Genomic DNA, 25,138 nt, shown 5'->3' with positions numbered 1-25,138 from the left:
ACCCTCTCCACGTAGCTCCTAAAGAAAAATAACTTAACTGTGTTAATAGCAGACAACTCAGCAAGAGAAGACAACCAACTTCAAGAAAATTGAATCTGTAATGGTATCTATATATAAGCTGCTCTCTTCTCTAAACACTTACTAAGATAACTTGCTATAATTAAATGCTGGGCAGCTCCGAGACTCCTGAACATGTGTAATACTGGTCACAAAGCTAACACACAGCATCTGAGCAAGAGAAACAGAGATCAGGCACCGGGACATCCAAAATGTCTAAAGAATCAGAGATGGACTCAATGGACATGCAAACCACAAAGACAAAATTATCAGCGATCGCTTCACCTGAAAAGGAAACAACTTAGAGACAGAGAACAGCCAAACAGCACCAGGAACCATCTAAACCTAATCCAAAGCCAAAATCGGAGACCAACATCCAAATGGAAGACCTTAAGCAAGCACATTTACCACTTCAGACAGCAGTCCAAAATTTTTCGGAACAGCTAACAAGCTTCGGCAGTACTATTAATCAAATAGCTTAATGGATGGACAAAGTTGAAGCCAATATACATGAGAACAAATTTCAAATCAAAGCAGATAATCTGGAATGGATGTAAAATTTCTGTAGCACAAGACCTTCCCTTAGAAATTAAGCAAAAGTGGCAAACTCTCTCACCTTACTGTGCTGAGCTTATCAAATGGAAAATCAAATTTCAGATGCGCTACCCAAACACTCTAATTTTTTACAACAATAAAAATAAAATTTCCATTAACACACCAACTGAAATGAAGGCAGCATTCATTAAAGTATTTGGCAAAGCACTGAAAACCTAAAGAGCAGCTAATACCATGCAAGCACTGCTACATGAGATAGTCTTTATAGTCTTTATCGTTATTACCTTACACGCTCCATAATAAAAAAAGCAAACCAAATCACAGAGGTTTACTTTTTGCCATTCCTGAAGTATATTCAGTTATAAAAATTAACCACACAGGAACAATAATCTTAGCCACCGTACTCAATAGAAAATGAAAGTAACAACTTCCGGGATCACTACCAAGCTTCCTGGATACACACCATCATTCTATTGAAGCAAAACTTGAATTGAGCAACTCCTGGTCATTACTTCCCTAACGACAGCGACAACAACTAGAAGTTATCTCAGATATTCTATTACAGTCCTCATTGCTCTCCTTTGGAATAATGCTGTGTCTTACCTTAACTCGCATATGCTCTATGTAAACCCTAGGTGTGCCTATGCGACTACAGGACTGAACCATCGACCACAGATTAAAGAGGAGTGTGCAAAGTACCCTAAGCTCATACCAATATCTTAGAAAGATGAGCAATGAAGGATCCTCATCACAAACTGTGAGCAAGTGCAACATATGTATGTAGGAACTGATTTTAGCAGGTTGCTCAGTACATCTAAACAAACAAGTGGTCAGCACTCTGGTAGCTGACACTTCCATACCCTACTAAAGTTCCAAGCACTTAAATTAAGGCAAGGGTAGACTTTTACTGAACAACAGTGAAAGCAGAAACAAGGTTAAGCTCTGTGGCATATGGAAATAGCCTGGGGGTATGGATTAAACCTTTTACTATCTGCAGGAGACTGCCTGTGTATAACAACTGAGGGAAATAAATGGCATTTTGGAGATTTTATCATTCAATCTTTTGATGTGTTTTCCTTTCCCCTTTCTCTTTTTGTTTTTTTCCTTTTAAGGCAAGCTAGCAGATTGTCATTCTGGTTTAGCCTGAACTAGATAAGAAGATGGAGGGATTGAAATGCTATTAAAGAACCACTGCACATATGTTAGTAAATTTAAGGTTGTTGCAAATACATCAATGTTATGGGGAAATGCTCATGTATTGAAGTTTACTATTATATTAGCTTTAGTTACATATTCACTAAAGAAGTGTTTTTTTCCCTTCATTCAGACTGTTACTATTGTATGTCAAAGGATAGTGCAAATAAAGACAGGATTTTTAATCTACAGTACACCTACATAACCCGATTATACCTATCTGTTCCTAGTATGCTTACCATATATATATATAGGTTAAATATTGCATTAGCATATTTCATAGGATGTTGCAAAAGAACCTTAAATAGATTGAATAAGTAGTTAATGTAAGTAAAGTCAGGAACATATTACTTCACACACATCGGGTACCAAATCTGAAACCATAATATATCCTGACATCTACCTTCTTTCCAGATAATACAGGTTAATACATTAGGATAAAACTAGCTTTTAAACCATGAGTAAGGCAATTACTAATTTTCTTGGGTGGAGGTGGAATACATATACTTTGTTTAACTATGGCAATATTTCCATTGAGGAGATGAGTGTATTTTTAAGTAGGGTACAGGATGATGAATCTTAGGATAAATATATTGTTGTGTTATACTTTTAGACAGGTTAAGGAATTTGTTAAGACAAAGATAAATTTTGGAGGATTTGGGTACACTTTAACTAACAAAATCCTAAGGATACTTTATCCTATTGCCTCCTACTTCCAAGCCTTCCTGGAAAGGGGATATAAGTGGATAGGCAGAGGACTAGTCCAGGAAAGGCTAAATGCCGGTAAGTGTAGATTACAGTTTTGGAAATAATAACAGAGGGAAATTCTGGGAATCCTATTGTCACAACCCCCTCATGACAAAAAAGTAACAGTAGCCAAGGATGGGACAAGAAACTGGATATGTCTCTGGTGTCAGGCCAAAATATTGAACACCCCATTAAAGAAGATTGACATACACATACACTACAAAACACACTATAAAAATAAAATAAGAACATAATGCAGTTCCCAGCTATAGATACAAATGGAAATGGCTTAGTGCCCAGTAATCATCTAAATAAGTCATATGTTGACAGTTAATTCATGGAATGAGAGGGTCTACAAGATAAGAAAAAAAAGGAACCTACTGATGCATTTAGTATTTCAATCCAAAGCTAATATCTTTTTCATGCATGAAACTCACTTAATAAAAGATGAGTGGAAGGACACAAATAGGAAGTGGATCAGAACCATCATTGCCTCAGGAGATAGGTTAAACTCCAAAGGTGTTGCTATTGTAGTCAATAAATCATTTCAAGACCCTATAATTGACTTCAAGTCTAATTCAAATGGCAGATGGTGCTACTTTATATTGGTAAATCCCAAACTACCAAACCCAGTCCTATTTCTTAATATATATGGCCCATGCTCTAAACAACAAAACTTTATAGGTTCATAGGTTGGTACTAGGCTATCAGCCCCAGGGCCTATACAAGCCTAGCCATAACAATTCCCTGACTATTTCTTCCCACACTATTTACTTCCCTGGACCCCTCTCCAAATTACATAACCTATCAAGTAAATTTGCAGACCATTATTTGATAAAAGGAGGAGACTGGAACGCAGTGATAAACCCTCACACTGACTGCTCAAACAAATCAATTAACTATAATCATCAACCATCTATGGCCTTAGCAGACCTGATGTCAGACTTCATCCTACTGGACCCTATCTCATTTGGGGGAAACTCACAGAAAGACACTTACTTTACACACTACTCTAAACGCCACAATTCATGGGCCAGACTGGACTTTTTCTTAATCTCTGAGACATTTTCAACAGGGGAAATTAAATACTCTAGTGAACCTAGATATTTGTCGGATCATTCAAGAATCATGATAGATATCAAATGGTCGGACTCATTCCCTATACCCAGAAATCGAACCTGTAATTGGTACCTAAATAATAACATCCTCTTCAAATCTGAGGTTATAAAAACATCTTTGATATCCTAACAGAGGTAGATATGAATCTAAACAATACCGATATGCCCCCTGATATACAATGAGCAGCTTGTAAAGCAGTAATTAGAGGGTTCATAGGTTCATATGTTCATAGGTTCATACTAGGCTATCTGCCCTAGGGCATTTATAAGCCTAGCCAGAGTGTGTTTGGCTTTCGCCACCCATTTTAAATTAATTTTGCTATGCCTTTTTTTGAGGTTAGTATACTGTGCCTCTGTCTAACAGTGACACAGAAGTGATAGCCGGGGTAAACCTACGATCTCCCATCCACTCATCAAGATTCCTCTTGAAGAGAGTCAATGTGGGACTCTGCCTAACCTGGACTGGGATTTTATTCCAGAGTGAAGGGAGCCTCTGGGTTATGAATCTGTCCCTCCAGCATGTCCTATTTATTTCAGTGCTAAGGTTCAAGTCTCTGCTCGATGGGATTTGGATTTTCTGAGGTGCAGCATGTCCATTAATTTTGGGTTGGACATGGCTTTATACGTCAGGCACAGATCGCCTCTGAGCAGGCAGTATGCCACTGAGTAGAGCTGGAGTTTCTTTAACCGGGCAGCATATGGCATCTGTTTGAGCCCTTTGATCTTCTTGGTGAGGTACTTTTGGGGTCTTTCCAGTTGCTGCAGGTGTCTGGTAAGGTACATCCCAAAAGGGGCATTGTACTCAATTATGGGCCTGATGACGGATGAGTAAAGAGGCACAATGACCTCCCCTGATCTAGATGTGAATCCCTTCATGATTAGGTGGGCTATATAAAATGTTTTTCTAACCACTTTGGCCACGTGGTTGTCAAATGAGAGATTGCTATCAACTTGGGTCCCCAGGTCCCTAATGACTTCTTCTGTACTTAATGGATTACCACCTATGTGGTAATTTGTGAGCACTGTTTTGCCAAAGGGGATGACTATACACTTTTTGGCGTTTAGCTTGAGGCCATGGCTCTGGCACCAGTTGTCTGTTTCTATGAGTAGCTTTTGGAGGATGCTTGTGTCGGCTGGAGAGTTGATTATGGCGCCCAGTTTGCAGTCATCTACGAACTTGGTCAGCCACAGTCCTTTCGTGTTGGCCTGTACCGCTGAGAAATATATACCGAACAAGAGAGGTCCCAGGACTGAGCCTTGTGGGATGCCACTTGTAACTGGTTTGGAGTCTGACATGGCTCCAGCAATTCTAACCATGTGGGTTCTGTCCTTGAGCCAGTTTGCAACCCATCTAGTGACATAGGGGTTTATATTTAAGCTGGTGAGCTTATCTATAATGCCCAAGTGGGGTATTGTATCGAAGGCTTTTGCGAGGTCCAGGTAGGCTGTGTGGACCACCTTCCTTTTCGTCAATGGCCTTGGTGACTGTTTCAAAGAAACTGACCAGGTTTAAGAGGCAGGATCTGCCCTTAACAAAGCCAAACTGGGTAGGATCCAGTGTCTGTAGGTCCCCGATATCTTTATTTATGAGGTCCATGATGATCCTTTCCATAGCTTTGCACACCAAGCTAGTCAGGCTTATGGTTTGATAGTTTCCAGGATCCATTGAGGCACCACCTTTGTGGAGAGGGACCACTGTTGCTGTACGCCACTCTTTGGGTACATATCCTGTAGTAAGGCTAAGATTGAACAGTAGTTTTATGTTTGGGTTTAGCTCTTTTGGATTTCATGTAGGGCCAAGACACCATCTGGTCCCATTGATGCTGTGTTTTTGCTTTGGAGAAGGCGGCTCTTACCTGAGCATCTGAGATGTCAGGGGCAGCACTCTGTTGGGATAGATATTTGCCCTTTTGGTGGGAGGGAGAAGTTTGCACTGAACCTGTCAGCTAGGATATTGGCAATGTCTGTGGGCTCGGTGTATTTTTGTCATTTTGGACTAATTCTGAGCATATCTGGGAATTCCCACCCAGGTTCCTAACATAACTAAAGAAAGCCTTGTGATTATCCTTAGTGTCCTTTGCAATTTTTCTCTCGAAGCTGGCCTTAGGCGATTTTATGAGTGCCGTAGTTTTTGCTAATACTGATCAGAGATGCCTTCCCTTTTTGGGATTTTGCTCTATCATGTAGTAGCTTCCTCCTTCTATTGTATAGTTTGTTTATGGCTGGGGTCCACCAGACAGGGCGTCTGCCTTTGGAGGATTGGGTCTTGGTTTTATTTGGGATTGCATGATCCATGCATTCCTGAAGGTGTTCATAGAATGCATTTATAAAGGATTCTGTGGTCTGGGCCGTATTTTCCACAGGACCGGGGGCTTTGAAGGATTCTGCCTCGGTTTTGAGGTGTGTGAAATTTGCTTTAGAGAAGTTTTTCACTGTGGTTTTCTGGGCAGGGGGTGGGGTCGGGATGTGAATATCCAGTGAGATTAGTTTATGGTCTGATCTTACCAGTGAGGGATACACTTCTGGTCTGGAGCATATTGTCCCCATGTTGGTGATGATCAGATCCAGTATGTTTTCCCCTCTTGTGGGAGTGGTAACAAGTTGTTCCATAGCATTTGAGTTTATAAATTCTAGGAACCTTTGGGCTAGGGTGTTGGAGCTAGAGTAATGCTCCCAGTCTATTTTTGGGTAGTTGAAGTCGCCCAATATAATGGTGTTTGGGGAAACCTTCATATTTTCCAGTATTCTCAGGAAGGCCGAGTGGGGTTCCTGTGTTTGGGAGGGTGGTCTGTAGCAGGCTATAAACTGGAAGGCAGTTTTACCCACTGTTAGTTGCACATGGATAGTCTATGATGCTTCGTGCTGTGCCACCAACCTGGAGGTGTGGGTATCTTTGACGAATATTGATACTCCCCCTCCTTTTGTGGTTCGGTCCAAGTTTTGGGGCGAAAAGCATGGTATGAGGTATAACCTGGTAGTGCTGGGGTGCTCTCGGGAGCCTTGAACCAGGTTTCTGTTAATGCACAGATATCGATGTTCTCCATGCTAAGGAGAGTTTTGAGTGCATGCATCTTGAGGTTTAGACTTCTGGCGTTGAGTAGCATTACTCTTAGTTTCTTATCCCTTGTGATACCTATGGAGGTTGGTTTGTCTTTTGAGCCTTGCCTAAAAAAGGCACTATGGGGGTAGCAAGAGCCTTTGCCAATATCCGAAAGCCCAGGGTTGACAGGTGCAAGCCGTCCCTAGCGAAGCATCGTGGCTTGTTGAGCATGTCATCCCAGGCTGAAAGGCATTGGATCCCCTTTGAATGACACCAATACTTAAGCCAATTGTTGAAATTGATCATCTTGTCTTCATATTGTGGCATCATTCTTGGTGAGGGTAAGATGCTACTCAAGGTCAGGGTCATACCGGCCTGGGCTACATGCTCAGAGAGCTCCTCTATGTCTCTTTTCATGTAGTCCAGGGAGGTACGTCTCAGGTCATTCACACCAGCATGGAAAATGACTGAGTCATATTTGTACTTGCCTTGGAGTGACCTGAGTGCTTGTGTTATGTGGCGGATACTAGCGCCTGACAGGCAGCTCACCGTGACCTTCTCCTTGTTCAGCCTGGTGAGCTGGACGTCAGTGTGCCTGACAATAGAGTCACCTATTACAAGTGTATCAGGTGTGTTGTTTAGCCTTAAGGGCTGTGACTGTTCGGCACACTGGCTTTGTGAGCTATGTGTTGCATGTGTTTTGTTTTGGGGTAGCCGTTGCTTGGGTGTCTGCTTTGGAGGTCTTTGCTGCTTAGGCAGATTTTTATTTAGAGCCTCTGAGTATGTTTTTGTGTGTTTATGCATTTGGTTTGTTGTCATGGTAGGTTTATGTGAGACTGGAATTGTAGTGAGTGTGGTTTCCTTCTCCTTCTGACTGGTTACGCCAGAACTGAGTTGAGAGAGCTTAGCCTCCAGTTTGGCTATATGGTTGCATCTCTCACATGTGTTGGAATTTGTTGGGAGGAGGAGAGTGTTGTCTGTGTACATGAGGCAGTTGTAACATTGCCTCAAGATTCCCAGATTCACCAGCTGGACCGGAGAGGAGATTGACAACTGACCTTTGGACATGCTAGAATAGTATTGGGAATTCCTTTATAATTGAAAAAAAAGGGCCAATGGGGAACAAGGTACACAAGGGGAGTTTGTGCGGGTGTAGTGCTTTTAATTTTTTAAAGCTGACTTATATAATTGCTTTAGTGAGCAAGTGCCAGGTAACTTAAATGCAATGTGTTACAGGTAACTTAAATGCAAAAACGCAAACAGTAACTTTCTTTCAAGTGAAACAAGGAAATAAGTACAGTAAGCAATGCAGATATCACTAGGCATCCACAGAAGTGCTAAAAGGCTGCGTTTTAGGTGGAATTAGTGTTTCAGGGAAATAAACAAACAACAAGCATACAAACAAAGCTAAATTCAGCAGGTCTGGATCTAGTCTATGCTACAGCAAACAAGGTGTACCAATTTCAGTAAGAAACAGTTAGAATATGCAGGCACTATAAGCCTTTAACCAGAAATTTCCAAGCTCAGAAGGGCAGAGTCCAGCCTCTCCTCCCACAAGAGTGCAGACCGCGCGATCCTTCTTAATGTAAAATAACTGGCCTGAAGCCCAAGTGCTTAAACCAGAACTAATACACTTTTAGAATAACAGACACTGAGCCCTCAATCAGCAGTTCCCAACTTAGAAGGATGTAAGCTACCTGTCCTGCCACCACAGTGCAGGCCACAAACCTTCCTAATGTAAAACAACTGGTCTGAGGCCCAAGTGCTTAATCCAAAAGACTTAGAAATGGTAGCTACACTTTAATCAAGTTACTACCAAGCAGTAATAAATATAACTGAATACTTTAAAGAATGCCTGGATTAGTGCTCAAGTTATACAAACAAAGCTAGATTCAGCAGGCCTGGATCTAGTCTATGCTACAGCAAACAAGGTGTACCCATTTCAGTAAGAAACAGTTCAAATATGCAGGCACTATAAGCCTTTAACCAGAAATTCCCAGCTCAGAAGGACAGAGTCCAGCCTCTCCTCCCACAAGAGTGCAGAACACGAACCCTCTTAATGTAAAATAACTGGCCTCAAGCCCAAGTGCTTAAACCAGAATTAATACACTTTTAGAATAACAGACACTGAGCCCTCAATCAGCAGTTCCCAACTTAGAAGGATGTAAGCTACCTGTCCTGCCACCACAGTGCAGACCACAAACCTTCTTAATGTAAAACAACTGGTCTGAAGTCCAAGTGCTTAAACTAAAAGGCTTAGAATGAGTTACACCAAGCAGTAATAAATACAACTGAGTACTTTTAAGATGACGCAAAAGCAAAATAAAGTAGGAAAAAACACAAAACAGTAAAAGCAGATAATTTTTTTTTTTTTTTTTTTGTGGAAAGAGAGAAAGGAAAGAGAGAAAGGAGTAGCAGAAACTAAACTGATTGGCCTTCTCAAATGCTCTCCCTGTACTGGGTAGAATGAGGTAATGATACTGGACTGGGAGGAGGGTCCCAGATCAAATTTACACTGCAACTGCAAAGCCACCAACTATAAAAACACTATGCCAACAGGGAGAGAGGGTGGGAAACAAACTGCAGAAATGTTACTCATAGCTGAAAAGCAGCAGTGAGCCTTTAAATGAAAGTTTTAAACAGCTAAAGGAGCCACTAGAAAAAAGAGTTTAACTGCAACAAGTTATCATAAACAAACAACCCAACAGATGCTTAATAAGAGTGGACAATTTCCAGTTAATACCTCACACACAGTGAAACTAGCTAGAAAACATACACAGTACACAAAGTGCTATAAATAACAAAGAAATAAAGAACAAAATAAACAAAAAACAGGCTACTTAATGTTATATATTATAGCTCTGAGTTTGCTGAGTGTCCTTCCTTCGATTAGCTCGGTAAAAGGCATCCTACTTTCAGAAAATGAGGAAACAAAAAGAGTCATGCCTAACTAAGGAGCTCAAAGAACTAGAAAGGAAGTTGCAAATAACCCATGATCAGGATTTTGAGAAACAAATAAGTAAACTGCAAAAAAGATCTATGTGACTTGCATCAGCAAAACTATTCAGTGCAAGAACTAAAATACATAGCCAAGTATTATGAAGGGGCACAAATCCCATTTAGAACACTTGCAAGAATTATTGAAAATAAGCAAGAAGCCCCTAGAAAAACCCTCCTAAAATATCAGGATAGAACATACTAAACAGATGATCAAATCATAGCAATAATCAAGAACATTTATTCAGAAATCTATAATATTAACACGCAACAACCCTCCAAATCTGACATAAATGACTTTCTGAAAAATCTTGTATTTCCCAAAATTACAACCTCTCAAGCAAATATTCTGGCAGGCCCATTTACACAACAAGAAATAGTTGAGGTAATCAATAACCTAAAGACAGGCAAAGCACCAGACCCCGATGGGTACACATCAGAATTTTATAAAACATTCAACCAGAAGACCTCCTCAATACTCTTAAAGGTATTCAACTACATTAGAATAAATGGAATAAAGGATCTCCATCTAAATAGCTCCAAAACAATATTGATTCCCAAAAGTAAAATTGACAGAGCCAATCCCCATAACTATAGGCCTATTGCCCTAATGAATGCGGATGTCAAAATATTAACCTCCCTACTTGCAGAAAGATTGAAGAAGGTTATACCCTCTATCATCTCATCTCTCAAGAATAATCTGGCTTCATGGTTAATAGGCACACATGGGACAATACACTACGTTTAGATTCTATAATCCAAATGACTAAGAGCAAGAGAAATCCTAAGTATACGTTAGTCCTTGACGCATGCAAAGCTTTCGATAGGGTAAGCTAGGATTTTCTATTTGCAACCCTGTCCTTTTTTGATATCCCAAAGGATTTCATAAACATTGTAGAAATCTTATTTAACACTCACATATATATTTATGGGTAAACAGAACCCTGTCAAGTCCAATTAAATTAATCAATGGAACAAGGCAGGGATGCCCACTCTTGCCACTTCTATTCAACCTCTACATTGAACCTTTGTTCCTTCACATATCGCAGAGAACTTTCCACTCAATCCCTAAAATACTCAGTTCCAAAATAACTTTATCCACCTTTGCAGATGACTTGATCATTTACTTTGAACGTCCCACTACAGATCTTGGGAAAATTATTTCATCAATAAATACATTTGCCAAAGTCTCTAATTATCAAATTAATCAGAAAAAAATGCATGTATTTCCCATCAATCCCTCAAGTCATAAAGAAGGCCTACTTATGGACTCCCCCTTTCAAATTGAATTACTCCTTTTAATATCTTGGAATAAACTATGAACATAATCATCTATCTATGCCTCAAAATAATATATTAAAAATATGGAATAGTGTCACCCAAGATCTGGATAGATGGAAACTACTAAAACTATCTATCACATCAAAAGTGGCAATTATTTAAATGAATGTCCTACCTAAACTGCTATATAAATTTAATGCTACAATGATGAGATTACCAAACCATTTCTTTCAAAAAATAAACAAAGATATCACCAGATTTATATGGAACCCTAGATCAGTTTGAATTAAATATTCAGGGTTAATGCATCCCAAGGGAAAAAGGTGGCTTAGACCTGACAGATCTATGGCTCTATTATAATATTACTAATGTGTTCAGGCTCATATCAATAGCTAACTTTTCAAAACACAGTGAGCACTGGTCACCAATGTGGGTTAGAATCTATCACCAACCTATACTCTACTGTAAAATCAACTCCATAGCCATACCATTAATTTCTTCAAATAATATCAGGAACCTAAATCTAACCACTAACTTAATAGCCAATATCAAAATCTTCCAGGAATGGGTGAAAACCCTAAAATTGGATAAGACCTTACCCCTTCTCCAACCACTTGATTTGAATCCACATATCAAACTAAATAACAAGATGTTAAATCTAATTGAGTACCCATTAAATAAGGACTGTACAGTATGGGACATATACAGGTATAGAGATAAAACACCACAAGAACTAAGAGAAGCTGTAAAAGCTAACAAAAATATATCATTATTCTAAGGCAGATCAGGGAGATGTTACCAGGGATAATTGAGGAAGCATATGTTAATAAGGAAGATGTTTTCCGAAATTTTTGAATCCCTTGTAACCAAAAAGAAAATAATGTCGGACACATATAAACTTCCTAGATCCTTCATCTATGAAGACACTATGCTTTTTTCTAAATACTGGAACAATAGGGGTAATATATTCTCAAGAGACCAGAAACTCAGAGCTATTAAATTTACCATCAGCTATTCTCCCTGTAAAATATTAATAGGTACAAAACTGATGATCAATAACAATGTGTACTACTCCTATGACCCTAAATAAGTTTAATCTCCAAACTTCCCCGGCATGCAGATGTTGCTCCCACCCATATGCAGATTTTCTACATGTTATTTGGTTCTGTAAGTACTCATGGAACTTGTGGGACTCGTTTAAAGTGCGACTAGAAAAGATGGGGTACCACCAATCTACGCTGTGTTGGGAGCTAGCAGTTTTACATATCACAGATCTAAAACTCACCAAGATACAAATGCATAAATTAATCACGATTTGCCTACTTATTAAACTATACATAACCAAAAACTGGATAGATCACACCAAGCTATCCTGGAGAGGTTTCCGAGCTATGGCTACAACCTACATATCATCTCAAAAAACAATTATAAGTACTCATAAGAAACGTGTCTACTAACAGAAAATGTGGAACTTACTCTTTGAAAAGATTTTACTCACTTGATTACAGACTAAATATTCAACAGACAAATCCTGACTACTGGGCACTGGTTACTGCATATTGTCCCTCTGGGTAACATAGAACTGGGGTTCATAGGTTCATAGGTTCATAGGTAGATACTAGGCTATCTAACCTAGGGCATTTATAAGCCTAGCCAGAGTGTATTTGGCTTTTGCCTCCCTATTAGATTAGCCTACTGTGCCTCTGTAAAGTAGGTCACAGAAGGTACCCTTTTTAGATTAGTTTACTGTGCCTCTGTCTAGCAGGGACACAGGAGAGATCCCAGGGGTGAATTTGCGATTTCCCATCACGCAGCGTCCAAATTTAAGAGAGAAGGGGGAGGGGTCTAACATGAATTGGGATTCTATTCCAGAGTGAGAAATGAATCTGTCCCTCCAGCATGTCCTATTTATTTTTGTGCTGAGGTTTAGGTCCCTGGAGCGTGTAGCTCTAAGGGACTTGGATTTTTTGAGGTGGAGCATATCCATTAATTCTGGGTTTGACGTGGCTTTGTACGTCAGGCATAGTTCGCCTCTGAGTAGGTGGTAAGCAACTGAGTAGAGCTGGAATTTCTTTAGTTGAGCTGCATACGACATCTGTTTGTAGCCTATGATCCTCTTGGTGAGGTACTTTTGGGGTCTCTCCAGTTGCTGCAGGTGTCGGGTAAGGTACATCCCAAAAGGGGCATTGTATTCAATTATGGGCCTGATGGTGGCGTGACGCGTAGAGGGGCACAATGACCTCTCTTGATCTAGATGCGAACCCTTTCGTGATAAGGTGGGCTATATAGAAGATCTTTCTAACCACTTTGGCAACGTGATTATCAAAGGAGAGATTACTGTCTATGTTGGTCCCCAAATCTCTAATTACTTCTTTTTTCCCAAAGGGATGACTATGCACTTTATTAGCATTTAGCTTGAGGCCGTGGTTCTCCCCAGTTTGCAGTCATCTGCAAACTTTGTCAATTCCCCGTGTTAGCCTGAACCTCACCTGTGGGATGCCACTTGTAACTGGTTTGGATTTGGACATGGCACCTGTGATTCTGACCATGTGGGTTCTATCTCTGAGCCAGTTTGCAACCCATCTTGTGATATAGGGGTTGATATTTAAGCTGGTAAGCTTATTTATGATGCCCGAGTGGGGTATTGTGTCAAAGGCTTTTGCGAGGTCCAGGTAGGCTGTCTGGACTACCTTGCCCTCATCTATGGCTTTGGTAACTGTTTCAAAGAAATCAACTAGGTTTAAGAGGCAAGATCTGCCCTTAACAAAGCCGAATTGGGTAGGGTCCAGTGTCTGGAGGCTCCCAATGTCTTTGTTTATGAGTTACATGATAATACGCTCCATAGCGTTACAGACCAGACTAGTCAGGATTATGGGGCGATAGTTTCCGGGGTCCATTGTGGCACCACCTTTGTGGAGTGGGACCACTGTTAGCTGTACGCCATTCTTTGGTTACGTATCCTGTAGTAAGGCTAAGTTTGAACAGTGACTTAATGTGAGGGTTCAGTTCTTCTTGGAGATCGTGTAAGACAAAGCCTGGGATACCGTCCAGTCCCATAGATGCTGTGTTTTTTGCTTTGGAGAGGGCAGCTTTCACCTGTGCATCTGTGATGTCAGGGAGGTTACATTCAGTTGGGCTAGACATTTGCTTCTTTGGGGGGAAGGGGGGGGGAACTTTGCGCTGAATATGTCTGCCAGGATGTTGGCTATGTCTGTAGGTTCGGTATATTTTGTACTGTTATGCAACAATTCAGAGCATATCTGGGAGTTTCCATGTTTCTGACGTAAGTAAAGAAGGCCTTGTGATTATCTTTAGTGTCTAGGGCAATTGTTCTTTCGAAACTGGCCTTTGATGATTTTATGAGGGATCGAAGTTTCTTGCTAATACTGATTAGAGATGCCTTCCCTTTTTGGGATTTTGCTCTGTCATGTAGTAGCTTCCTCCTTCTGTTGTATAGCTTATTTATGGCGGGGTCCACCAGACTGGTCTCCTGTTTTTCTTGGTTTTATTTGGGATACATGCATTCCTACGGGTGCTCATAGAATGAATTTGAAAAGGATTCTGCGGTTTGGGCTGTATTATCCTCTGGCCCAGGGGCTTTGAAGGATTCCACCTCAGTCTTGAGAAGTGCAAAGTTGGCTTTTGAGAAATTCTTTACAGTGATTTCCTTGGCTGGGGGTGGGGACGGGATATGGATGTCCAGGGAAATTTGTTTATGGTCTGATCTTACCAATGAGGGTTTTACCTCTGGTGTGGAACATAGAGTCCCCATGTTGGTGATGACCAGGTCCAATATGTTGTTCCCTCTTGTGGGAGTGGTGAACAGTTGTTCCATTGTGTTAGAGTTTATAAATTCAAGGAACCATTGGGTGAGGGTGTTTGGGCATGAGTAGTTTTCCCAGTCAATGTTTGGGTAGTTGAAGTCACCCAATAACATAATGTTTGGAGAGACCTTCATATTCTCCAGTGTTCTCAGGAATGCCAAGTGGGGTTCCTGTAATAGGGAGGGTGTTCTGTAGCAGGCTACAAACTGAAAGGCAGTTTTGCCCGCTGTTAGTTGCACATGGATGGTTTCTGATGCTTCGTGCAGTGCCACTAACCTGGAGGTGTAGGTATCTTTGATGAATATAGATACTCCCCTCCTTTTGTGCTTCGAGTTTTGGGGCCGAAACACATGGTATGAGTTATAACCTGGTAGTGCTGTGGTGCTCTCAGGAGCCTTGAACCAGGTTTCTGTTACTGCACAGACATCGATTTTCTCCATACTGAGGAAAGTCTCGAGTGTGTGCATCTTGAGGTTTAGACTTCTGGCATTGAGTAGCATTACCCTTAGTTTTTTTTATCTTTGGGTTGTCTATGGAGGTGGGTTTGTCCTTTGAGCCTTGCCTAAAAAAGGCACTATGGGGGTGGCAAGAGCCTGGGCCAGTATACGAAAGGCTAAGGGTGACAGGTGCAAGCTGTCCCTAGTGAAGCAACGTGGCTTGTCGAGCATGTCATCCCAGGCTGACAGACACTGGATCCCCTTTGAATGACACCAATACTTTAGCCAATTCTTGAAACTGATCATTTTGTCTTTATACTGTGGCATCATTCTTGGTGAGGGCAAGATGCTACTCAAGGTCAGGGACATACCAGCCTGGGCTACATGGTCAGAGAGCTCCTCTATGTCTCTTTTCATGTAGTCCATGGAGGTATGTCTCAGGTCATTCACACCAGCATGGACAATGATGGAGTGACCTGAGTGCTTGCATTATGTGATGGATCCTGGCACCTGACAGGCAGCTTACAGTGACCTTCTCCTTGTTCAGTCTGGTGAGTGGGAAGTCAGTGTGCCGGACAATAGAGTCCCCTATAACAAGTGTATTTGGTGTGTTGTTTGGCCTTATGGGCTGTGACTGTGAGGCACACTGATTTTGTGAGATATGTGTTTTGTGGGTATTGTTGAGGGGTGGCTTTTGCTTGGATATCTGCTTAGGAGGTCTTTGCTGTTTAGGCAGATTTTTATTTAGAGCCTCTGAGTATGTTTTTGTGTGTTTATGTGTTGGGTATGCAGATGCAATAGGTCTGTGTGAGACTGGATTTGTGGTGTGGGTGGTTACCTTTTCCTCCTGACTGACTGTGCCAGTCTTGGGTTGAGAGCTCTGCCTCCAGTTTGGCTGTGTAACTGCATCTCTCACATGTATTAGAGTTTGTTGGAAGGAGGAGAGGGTTGTCTGTGTACATAAGGCAATTGTAACATTGCCTCAAAATTCCCAGATTCACCAGCTGGACTGGAGAGTAACCTTGAAAATGACCCTTGGACATACCAGATTAGTATAGGGAACTGTTTTTTACTGATTAGATTAGGAGATGATTTTCACTTGATCAGGATGGACCAATCGTCTAATACTTATGAGAAGTCAAGGAGGGTGTAGTGCTTTAGTTAGTTGGTGTTTCCTTATAAGAACTGAGCAAGTGCAGGGCTTTAGAAAGAGAATAGAGTGATTACTTTGAGAGTTTGAACAGTTCTAAGGAAAAAAGAAGAGCAGACTTTGAATACTTTAAACCTGTTCGCTGCTCAGTCAGTTGTAGGGTTTTAAGAGAGAGATCAAGGAGTTTAGAATTGACCCAAAATGGCCAATAAAACTACAGCTTCTAGGTAGTAACCACTCATCCAGGGACAGGCAGGCTGTTCAGTGTTTACCACTCCCACTGGTGAACACAGAGACTTCCCTTTAGCCCAAGCAAGCACTGGCCTTCTAGAAACTTCCAAACAGTTCAGAACAGCAAATCTGTAACTGAACTTTCTTAACTTTCAGAAAGTGGGAAAAACAAATGACCACAGTATATTGGTATCCTTCTGAATCTTTGGACCCAGAAATATATATAAAATGAATGGTCTTTTTTTGTCTCTTTGTAAACCTATCTGATTTAACTTACCGCAGTAGTGTATATATTGTACATAGTTAGTATTACTTTGTATTGAAGAGATGTACTTTGTATAGTATCTAATACTGTTGCATTCAGCATTGTATCTAACAATTTATTAACACATCTATTGTGATTGCTTAATGTGCAAACTGATAAAAAGCTATTAAAAAAACACCAACACTATAGACTGTGTAACTGTGACAATAAAGACAGCCCTGGAACATATAACAATTGTTGGTATGTATAGACCACCAAAGTCAAGTGCAGATGACCTAGAGGGATTCATACATTTTTTGCATGAAACAAAGGAGAGAAGAATAATATTAGCTGGGGACTTAAATTTACCAGACACACACTGGAATAATATTGATCCAATAACATTAGTAAGGAAATTATTCACAACATCTATTCAGGAACAACAATTGCTTCAGATTGTGGAAAAACCTAACAGGGAACAGAACATACTAGACATTGTTTGTGTTTCTAAAGAAATTATTGTTACTTCAAGTCAAGTTTTACCACAGTTGATGTGCAGTGATCATGAGGTTATAAAGGTTAACTTGTTGCTAGATAATTCTGCCAAACTGAAATCTAAACCAATGTAGAGAATGTTAATTATAGATTATATAAAAGCAAAACAGTCATTATGTAAAACTAACTGAAGTGAGGTGTTCAGTTGAAAAACTGCAGATGGAATGTGGAAAGTTTTGAAAGAGAAATTGTCTGAGTGCAAAAAAAATGTTTAACATCAGTATCTAGGCCTACAATGTCAGGGGGATATATTTCCATAAGAACAAGATATCTGATGAAGGTGGGTGACAAAAAAATATATGAAATGGAATAGAGGTCGAACTACAACTTTGAAAACTGAAATAAACAAGCTGGACAAACAGATTAAGCATAGCGTGAGACAAAATCAAGAAAAGTTTGAAGACAATTTATATAAAGATATTAAGCATAATAGGAAACCATTTTACAGATACATAAAATGTGGAAGGAGTAAAGACCCACAAATTGATAAACTGTGCAGATTCTAAAATGTATTCTCATACGCAGCAGATTATAGATATATATACAAAATTGTATGCAAAACAGTTTGGCTCCACAAAATGTATGATAAGTTGTCCTAGTGACATCCAGGTAACCCCAGATACTTTAAATCAAATTAGATTGTATTGAAAAAGAACTGCGTAAAATGGATCCAAACACAACACACGGACACAGGGAGGAGACAGAATTAGTAACAATTACCTGAGAACACTTCAGCAAGAACTTTCAGTACCATTATATCTATTATTCACTATTTTATATAAATATGGGGAGATTCCTCAAGATTGGAGACATGCATTTATTAAACCTGTCTATAAGGGAAAGGGGAGTACGACAGACCCAGAGCCATGTAGACCCTTAAGTCTACTTTCATGTTGTGGAAAAATAATGGAGTAGGTAATATTGGATAAGTTATTGTCAGACCTGCATAGGTTGGGACTTGAAACCATATATCAGCATGCACATGTTGAAAATAGATCTATTACCACCTGTAATATGATGTTCTATAACAATATAATAACAGCTATGAATGAAAAAGTGTGCTGTGATGGAATTTATGTAGATTTAACTTCAGCATTTGACAGTGTCATACACAGAACACTAATCAATAAATTAGTACAACTAGGTATTGATGTATTCTTGATAAGATGGATAGTGGCATGGCTTACAAATAGGACATGGCAAGTATCATACAGCAACTGGACCAATTAAATCCTTGGTTACAGTCAGGGTGTCTCACAGGGCTCTGTTCTAGGCTCTTACTTGTTTAGATTGTATCTTTCAGACTTAACTTTTTCATTTGAAGTGTTCTATAGTCTATATGCAGACAACCTGAAATTGGGTAAACTGATTACATGTGTTACAGATAACACATTTCTGCAAAATAACTTGACTAAATTTACAATTTGGGCACAGGAGAATAATACGCTGATAAATAAATAAAAAAAAATAAGCATATGAGATTTGGGAGACATAAATTGAAGGGTGAATATTTAATACAGCACACAGTGATAGAAACTGTAGACTCATTTAAGGACCTGGGTATATGGGTAGATTCAACTATTAGTTTTTCTAATCTTATCAATTGGTTAATGATAGTTATAGAACTATAGGTTGTATAAAAAGATTTATAAAGTCTTGGCAATCAAAAATAATGAAGTCATTGTTTGTTAGTTATGTTAGAGCCAAACTTGAGTATGGAATAACAATATGGAAACCCTATAAGAAAACAAACATGAGTAAACTGGAAAGAGATCAGTGGAAATATACCAAGGGCATTCATGGATGTGAAAATTTAAGTTATTATGAAAGACTAAAATATCTGAACTTGTACTCTGTCTCTTACAGATATCTAAGAAGAGATCATATTCAGGTATATAGGGCATTTAGAGACAACTATATCTCTGGGAATTGTGAGGTTATCAAAAAGTACTAGAGAATCATCAGGCAAACTATGTAGGAGATTCTATAGGAATGAGAAGTGTACTGATTAGCTGTCTGACAGAGTAGCTGATGCATGGAACAGACTACCAAATTATATTAAAGCAAGTACTAGTTTAAATATTTTTAAGAAAAGTCTGGACACTTATTATGGGAACAAGTCTAGAAGGGCATTAATGCCTATGCTTGAAATATTTGCATCTATGAAATATTTGTATGTAATATTTAAAATTGTCCCTATTTTATGTTTTTTGCCCCCCTCCCATTATTCATGGCTTTGTCTAGATTTTTTGCTATAAGAGGTTGAGAGGTAAGTTTAGTACCCACTCTGTAAATGTGCTATATAGCCTGATAAGTGTCTTCTTAGCTCATTCACACCTAGCCCTAGTAGAATTTAACACCTTCTTACATCTGAAGAGTTCCTGCCTGGCAGCCCTTTGCCTGAGCTAAAATTCAAAGAATGCACTTTTTCAATCTGGCTGTAAACAAATGTATATATGCCAAAAATGTTAAAAGTTACCAAAAAAGTTAAAATCGGAAAGGTATTCAGCACACACACTCCTCTTTACAACAGGGATATTAATGTCAGCCAAACATAATAATAATTTTATATTTAACAAGTAATTAGATAATATATATGCAGGAGGTGGATTGGACAATCTAAATTGACTGTAGGTGAGAGTATGTGTATGAGTGTATGGTGCGGAAGAACTCCCACAGTAGTGCTGGCCACCCAGTGGTGTAATCCTTGGTACAAGATGATTGTCACTGCTGAAATGATACCTCGACCCCATGTGCAAAAATAGGAGAAGGGGTTGAGGATGGATGAATGGATATACATTTACTTACTATAATTACGCAAACAAGTATTTATGTGTCTATAGCCATAGTGGACATACCGAACTATCAGTATGACTTTGGTTTGGGCAGATGTGATCTTCATTTGGCTGCAAACTAGATTTGTAGATGGCATTCCATTTTGTGATATTTATATAATTATGAATACTGTATAAATCTAAACATTTAATGGACAAACAGATGTAAATATCTGCCATGAAGTGTTAGTTAGACACCAACTATTAATGCAAAGTTTTTTAGACATTGTGTATGCTTTCAGTTGATACAATGGAGTCCCATGTAAATACCCCTTGGCTCAATTATTAATGGAATTATGAACATAAGCCATCCTTTCATAATATTTCTACAAAAAAAAAAACATAATAGGGGGATTTCAATAAAGCCTACACTGATCAATTGTCTGTGTAGGCATAGTGTCAAGGAACTTACATGGATGTAAGAAGCCGTGTGATGCAATAAATGGAACTGAGGGACATGCGCAAGTTTGCAAACACAGAAGTGTCCATGGCATGCAAATTACCTCATAAGCAGGTGAAATGCATGCAAATGAGGGCATTGGAGTGATCCAGCAAGCAGAGGGGCAGTCCTGTTGACCCCGTGTTGGTGTCAGAAGTGTACACGGAAAAATTCCATGTGCATGAGATAAAAAAAGGAACAGGAGCTGTAAAATGTATGTATTTATTTATTTGTTTTTTAGTTATTTCCAGTTTGATGACTGGGGAAGCCCACTGGGCCAAGCAGAGCCCATTTTCAGTGGAGGCCCGGGGAAAAAAGCTCCAAAGCAGTTAACAGAATATATCATAAATAAAATATGGAATATACAGTAAACAAAAGCATACATATACAACTGAAAATACAAATACAAAATCAAGGATTATATGTTTAAAAACACAAATGTTAAAATATAGATAAAGTCAAAAGTAATATACATAATATAATTAAAAGTGCAAGACATAAAGTGTTAATACAAGTTTAATGTTTGTTCTAACAATAATGTTTGTAATCAGAGGTGGTAGTAGATGAGATTAAAGGAAATTTGAAAGAGACAACAGTGCAATTTAGGTGGGAAGGGAGCAGGAACAGTCCCAGTTTGAGGTAAGGTAAGAAAGGAGAGATTTGAAATCAGAGTGGTTATGAGTACAATGGAGGGGGGGGGGAGTTCATAGTTTAGCTAAGGAGTGTGATAGAAGTAATTGGCCAGGAGGGAAAAGAGTTTCATAGATTTTAAGGAGGTCTTGGTTTTCAGATCTAAGAGTACAGCTGGGGAGGTAAGGGGTTAAGATAGACAAAACAGAGGGGGCAGATGGAGTGTTGGAATATGAGTTTGTGAGTAGTGGTGAGTTGTATGAATTTCAGGTAATTAGAAAGCTCAAGCCAGTTTAGTGAGTGGAGGGAATGGCAGTGATGGGTGGAGTATTTGGATCCTGTAGAAAATTTACAGACTTTGGTATAGCAGGCTTCAAGTTTGTTTTTTAGGCTAAGTTGGAGATGAGTAAGTAGAGGGGCACCATACATAAGAGAGGGGAGCAGGTAGGAGGAGACTAGAGTATGTCTGGTAGAAGTAGTTAGATAAAGATTTTATCTATAAAGCAGATCTAGTTTTTTGGTATTTTTTTATATTATTTTGGATGTGGATATCGAATTTTAAATGTTCATCAATGTTGACTCTGAGTAGTTTGGTGTGAGGTAAAATATCGATTAGAGTGTTATTCTGGCTTTTTATTTTAAAGGTGTTTTTGTCTATGGTGAAATTTCTCTCAAGAGCGAATATCATGATTTTTGTTTTGTTAGCATTGAGAGAGAGATGGTTGTTTAGCATCTAAGTTTTGGTATTGGAGAAGGCTGTTTGGATTTCTTGAAGGAGTTCGGAGGGAGAGTTTGCTGTACAGATGATTGTGGAATCATCAGCATACTGTATCTGTGTAGTATTATATATGGATTTGTGAAAGTTGTTAATGAAAATATTGAAAAGAAAGGGGCCGAGAATAGAGCCTTAGGGATGCCAGAGAGATTGTTGAGAAAGGAGGAAGTGGAACATTTCCATTTAACAGCTTATTGTGTATTGGAGAGATAGCTTGTAAACCAGGCTATGGAGGATGGGAGAAACTGTGGGAGGAAAGTTGAGATAATAGTAGAGGATGTGAGACAGTGTCAAAGGCATTGGCGAGCTCTAAGTAAAGGGTGGATATGATTTTCCCAGAGACACGAGCATGATTAATGGTGTCAAGGAACAACAGAAAAGCAGTGGTGGTGCTGTGGCTTGGCCTGAAACCATGTTGTGTTGGGATAAGAAGTTGTATATGTGTTAGGTATGGCAAGAGTTGGTGATGAATGCACTTTTCAAGGATTTTAGAAGGAGGTGAGACAATAGCTATAAGACAGACATTAATAGTGCCGCCTTTGTAGAGAGGGATGACAAAAGCTTTCTTCCAGAGAAAGAGCACATAGGCTTCTTGGATGGACCTGTTGGTAAGAATGGAAATGGGGAGGGCAATGCTGTCTGCAGCCATCTTAAGGAAGGATGGAGGCAGATTATCAGGAGCATAGGAGCAAGGCTTTAGTTTAAGGAGGAGTTTTTATGCTGCCAGTGGGGATAGATTTAGGACTGAAAGGTGAAGAATTAGAGGAAAAATCAGTGGATGGGGGACTAAGAGAGGGAGAGAAGATGGGAAAGTTTGCGTTTAGCTTGGCTATGCAATCAACAAAAAAGGTGTTGAAATTAGATGCAATTTCATGGTCTGGGGAGATTCGGTTAGGGCATGGATTGTCTTTTCTGACAGGGTTTAGAAGGGAGGAAATGCAATTCCAGAACTTTTTTGGGTTAGAGTTATGTTCTGATTGGAGTTTGGAGTAAAAAGTCGTATGATTTTTAGTTATTAGTTTCTTCACTAAATTGCAGAGTTGTTTGAATATGGTTTCATTAGATAGCCAGGGAATGGTTTTGGCATTACTTTTTCTGTTCTAAGAGGGGCTAGGCTGTTTAGTAAGTCTAGGAAGGTTTTGTTGAAGTAATTAGTAACACTGTCCAGAGGCAGAGTCTTGCGTGGTTTTTACTCAATAAAAGCTTACTTGAACTCGTGCACAAGACTCCGTTCTGAAAAACTGGCGTAACCAACATTTCCTGCTTCTGAGTTAAGTGCGTTGTTGCTTGGTTTTAACGTGGTGAGATTATGAGTTTGAATGTATTGATGCTGTATTTGGACAGAAAAGGCACACTGATGGGCATAGGCTGGTAGGCAGTTGCTAATGGGGTCAGATAAAATTCCACTGTTTGCAATTAGGTTGGGATGAGTTGCTAAGATAGAGTCTAGTGTAGTGCCAGAGGAGCCGTCTTTACTGGATCTGGCAGGGTAGTTTATTAGCTGGGAAAAGTTAAAGAGATTAATTGTTTGGCTTGGCAATTGTGAGGAGATGGTGGTCTGGTTGATGTTTACATCGTGAAGAATGAATATTTCCTTTTTAATGTTGGAAGAGAATCATAAGAGAATGTCTTTAAGGATGGGAAAGTTTTCACCAGGGGGAACGTAGATGGCAGTTATACATAAAGATTTATGTTTGTTGACTTTTAGGAAGGCTATGAATAGTTCAGCAGGAGAGAATTTAGGAATGGGGTTAGGGTATGGAATGGATGTTAGAGAAGAGGAGGTTAGAGGAGGTTAGAGGGACAGAAATACCATAGCACATACAGATATGTGCAAAGCTATGGCCTGTGTGTCCAAAACGTAATGAAAATAATATAAAATAATTTTTTAATACTCTTACTATATAATTTTGTAAATACTGTAATATGAGTTGCTTCTATAGTATGTACCATCTGAAATGTTGATCACCAGTATAATGCTTAAATAAATTTGTAAATATTAAATATTGTACATATCCAAAAAAAACTATTGTTTCTGGAGCTTTCTTTTCTCCCAGTACTCCATTGAAAAATGGGTTCATCTTAATGGACTATCCTGGTAAATACTGTAAAAACAAAATAAAATATTATGTTTGCACAGCTCGCAGCAGTGCGCAAACATGCCATTATGCAAAAAGAAAATATTTAAAAGTGTAAAAACATAAAAATTAAAATATGTGACAAGAATGCATTATAGGGCCTTGCATGGAATATGTACAATGGTAGATTTCTGTGGTTGCTAAGGAGGTAGGGTCTGGAATAGTGTAGTTTCCTGGCTGTGTGCATGGATCTGTATGCAAATGAGCTGGGGTTACTGAATAGCGAAAATGGGTATCCTTGCCTAGAGATCACATCCATGTAGCCTCAGAACCATGGCTGTGTCCACAGAAGACATAGCTGACATCAAAAGGTGGTGTGTCTGTATTTCTTTAACAACATTGCAGCTCGAGGGCACCTGTTTGCTCACAGTGCTGCTGAGCTGAACAAGGGGGTTCATCCAGTGCCTGCTAAGCTTTGTTTATCTTTGGCCGCATGCTTTAGCTAGTTTGAATGTGTTTGCACAGTGAGCCTCTGTGCTAAGTGTGCCCATCTATGGGTGTGTGTCCACTGAGTGCTAAGTATTGTTTGTATCTGCATAGTGGGTTTGTGTGCCACACCACAGTGCTTAGCAGGGAAGGCTGTTTTTTTTTTTTTTGAAAAGAAAATTGTCTGGGAAAGCCAGTCAGACATAAGTTACTGATGACCCCTGCACCACAAAAACTGGGCCATTAAAACACTGCTAATAATGTAGTTTGCAGGTGGAATGCATCAGAGGTAGCCAATCACACAGGATGTACCTACAGCAGAGCACTAGAAAAGTTGCATACACCTTACAATCTGATTTCACACCCATAATCTGCACCAGTGGAGTACAAAATTGGGATTTTTAACTAAAGCAATGCTAGGGCCTGCTGCAGCTCTGCTACATATGTATGTGCTAGATGCTGAGGT

Source organism: Protopterus annectens, chromosome 4.part0 (assembly GCF_019279795.1).
Source record: "Protopterus annectens isolate FY-2018-M chromosome 4.part0, PAN1.0, whole genome shotgun sequence".
NCBI classification, from domain to species: domain Eukaryota; kingdom Metazoa; phylum Chordata; order Ceratodontiformes; family Protopteridae; genus Protopterus; species Protopterus annectens.
Note: the sequence above shows the minus strand (reverse complement) of the source record.